This window comes from Camelus bactrianus, unplaced genomic scaffold (assembly GCF_048773025.1).
Source record: "Camelus bactrianus isolate YW-2024 breed Bactrian camel unplaced genomic scaffold, ASM4877302v1 HiC_scaffold_40, whole genome shotgun sequence".
NCBI classification, from domain to species: domain Eukaryota; kingdom Metazoa; phylum Chordata; class Mammalia; order Artiodactyla; family Camelidae; genus Camelus; species Camelus bactrianus.
Genome location: NW_027413956.1, coordinates 1,057,293 through 1,061,014, shown reverse-complemented (window position 1 = coordinate 1,061,014; position 3,722 = coordinate 1,057,293).

Sequence of the window (3,722 nt, the reverse complement as noted above, 5' to 3'; positions counted from 1 at the left end):
CTCATATTTCGAAACGTTTTCCTAATGCCAGTTTTGAAACTGAGGCAGAATTCGCAGAAAAATCTCTTGGAGCGAGTTCTACCCAAGAGACATGTATTTTACTTAAATTCCCTCACCGTGATATTCTGTGTTCCGAACACGCTTCATGTATCTCGGATTCGACAAATATTCACTACAGAGTTGTTAGCATGCGGATTACCGAACTTTCATCCACCCTACAAGGCATATTTACACAGAGAATCTATTCATCTGAGTTCGCAGTGTTTTCCTAACACCAGTTTCGAAAATCAGGCAGATTTCTCAGGAAAAATCTCTTGGAGTGATTTCTAACCAAGAGAAAGGTAATTTACATAAACTCCCTGGCCATGAAATCCCGTGTTCCGAACATGCTACATGCATAATGGATTCGACAAATATTCACTACAGATTTGTTAGCATGTGGATTTCCGAACTTTCATCACAATAGATTGAATATTGATACTTAGAAGTATTTTCTCAGATTTTGCAGCATTTTCCAAACGCCAGTTTCAAAAATGAAGCAGTTTTCGCAGAAAAATTCTCTTGGAGCGAGTTCTAACCTATAGAGGAGTAATTTACATTGTTTCAAACACCGTGAAATTCCACGTTCCGAACACGGTATATGCATCACGGATTAGAAAGAGATTCTTTAATATGTTGTGAAAATGTGGATTACCGAACTTTCTTCCAACATAAAGGCATATTTACACCTAGAAATATTTACTCTCATTTTGAAGCTTTCTCCAAACTTCAGATTCGATAATCATGCAATTTTCGCAGAAAAATTCTATTCTAGCTAGTTCTACCCAATAGAATTGTAATTTACATTGTTTCATTACAGTGAAATTCCGTTTTCCAAAAGCGCTCCATGAATCACGGTTTGAAAAATAATAACTACACTGTTATTAACATGTGGATTACCGGACTTTCATTCACCATTCAAGGCATATTGACACTTAGAAGCATTTTCTCAGATTTCACAGGGTTCTCCTAATGGCAGTTTTGAAAATGAGGCACATTTCACAGAAAAATTCTCTTCAAGCGAGTTCTACCCAATAGACATGTAAGTTACATTGTTTCCTTCAATATGACATTCCGTATTCCGAACACGTTACATGCATCAAGAATTCGACAAACATTCTTTAATGAGTGGGAGCATGTGGATTACCGAACTTTCATCCAACACACTAGGCATATTTGCACCTAGAAGTGTTTATTCTGATTTCGCAGGTTTTTCCTAACATCCAGTTTCGAAAATCATGAAATTTTCGCTGAAAAATTCAATTCAAGCGAGTTCTATCCAGTAGAATTGTTGTTTTCTGAGTTTCACCCACCGAGACATTCCATGTTCCGAAAACGTTACATTAATCACGGTTTCGACAAAGATTATTTAATGACCGTGAGCATGTGGATTACCGATGTTTCAACCACAATACAAGGGATATTTACTCCTAGAAATATTTACTTAGATTTCGCAGATTTTTCCTTACGTCCATTACGAAAATCAGGCATTTTCGCAGAAAAATTCTCTTGCTGCATGTTCGATCCAATACACATCCCATTTTCATAGATACCGTCACCGTAACATTCCTTGTTCCGAAAAAGTTACGTGCTCATTGGATTCAACAAATATTCACAGCTCAGTTGTTAGAATGTGAATTACACATCTTTAATAAACCATTGAAGACATATTGTCACCTTAAAGCCTTTGCTCAGATTTTGCAGCGTTTTCATAACACCAGTTTCCAAACAGAGGTAGATTTTACAGTAAAATGCTCCTGGAGCGGGTTCTCACCAATAGATATGTAATTTACTTAGTGTCCTTCAACGTGACATTCCGTGTTCCGAACACACTACATAAATCACGGATATGAGAAACATTTTTAATGAGTTGTGTACATGTGTATTACAAAACTTTCATGAACCATACAAGGCATATTTACACCTAGAAACTTTAACTCTTAGTTTGCAGCTTTTTCCTAATAGCAGTTTCAAAAATCAGGCAGTTTCCTAAGGAAAAAACTTTTGGAGCGTGTTCTACCCAATAGACATATAAATTTCATAGATTCTCCTGCTGTGAAATTCCGTGTTTCGAACACGCTACATGCGGATAGGCTTCGACAAAATACTCTACAGATTTGTTTGCATGTGGATTACAGGACTTTCATCACAATACAAGGCATATTGATGCTTAGAAGCATTTTCTCTGATTTCACAGAACTTTCCAAACACCAGATTCGAAACTGAGGCAGATTTCACGGCAAAAAACTCTTGGAGCGGGTTCAAAACAATAGACATGTAATTTACATGGATTCGCTCACCGTGAAGTTCCGTTTTCCGAACACGCTACATTCATATCGGATTCGACAAATATTCACTACAGAGTTGTTAGCAAGTGGATTATAGCACTTTCATCCACCATACATGGCTTACTGACACTTTGAAGAATTTTCTGAGATTTCACAAGTTAGTTTTAATGCCAGGTTTGAAAATGAGGCAGATTTGGCAGGAAAATGCTCTTGGAGCGAGTTCTACACAAAAGATATGTAGTTTACCTAGTTTCACTCACCGTGACATTCCGTGTTCTGAACACGTTACATGCATCACGGATTCGACAAACATTCTTTAATGAGTTGTGAACATGTGTATTACCGAACTTTCATCCACATTACAATGCATATTTATACATAGAAATTTTTTTCTGATTTAGTAGATTTCTCCTAATGTCAGTTTTTAAATCATGCAGTTTTCACAGAAAAATCCTCTTGGAGCGAGTTCTACCCAATAGAGATGCAATTTACATCGAACCCGTCATCGTGAAATTCCGGGTTCCGAAAAAGCTTCATGCATCACGGATTCGACAAATATTCACTACAGAGTCGTTAGCATAAGGATTACTGAACTTTCATCCACCATAAAAGCCATATTGACTCTTTGAAGCATTTTCTCATATTTCGAAACGTTTTCCTAATGCCAGTTTTGAAACTGAGGCAGAATTCACAGAAAAATCTCTTGGAGCGAGTTCTACCCAAGAGACATGTATTTTACTTAAATTCCCTCACCGTGATATTCTGTGTTCCGAACACGCTTCATGTATCTCGGATTCGACAAATATTCACTACAGAGTTGTTAGCATGCGGATTACCGAACTTTCATCCACCCTACAAGGCATATTTACACAGAGAATCTATTCATCTGAGTTCGCAGTGTTTTCCTAACACCAGTTTCGAAAATCAGGCAGATTTCTCAGGAAAAATCTCTTGGAGTGATTTCTAACCAAGAGAAAGGTAATTTACATAAACTCCCTGGCCATGAAATCCCGTGTTCCGAACATGCTACATGCATAATGGATTCGACAAATATTCACTACAGATTTGTTAGCATGTGGATTTCCGAACTTTCATCACAATAGATTGAATATTGATACTTAGAAGTATTTTCTCAGATTTTGCAGCATTTTCCAAACGCCAGTTTCAAAAATGAAGCAGTTTTCGCAGAAAAATTCTCTTGGAGCGAGTTCTAACCTATAGAGGAGTAATTTACATTGTTTCAAACACCGTGAAATTCCACGTTCCGAACACGGTATATGCATCACGGATTAGAAAGAGATTCTTTAATATGTTGTGAAAATGTGGATTACCGAACTTTCTTCCAACATAAAGGCATATTTACACCTAGAAATATTTACTCTCATTTTGAAGCTT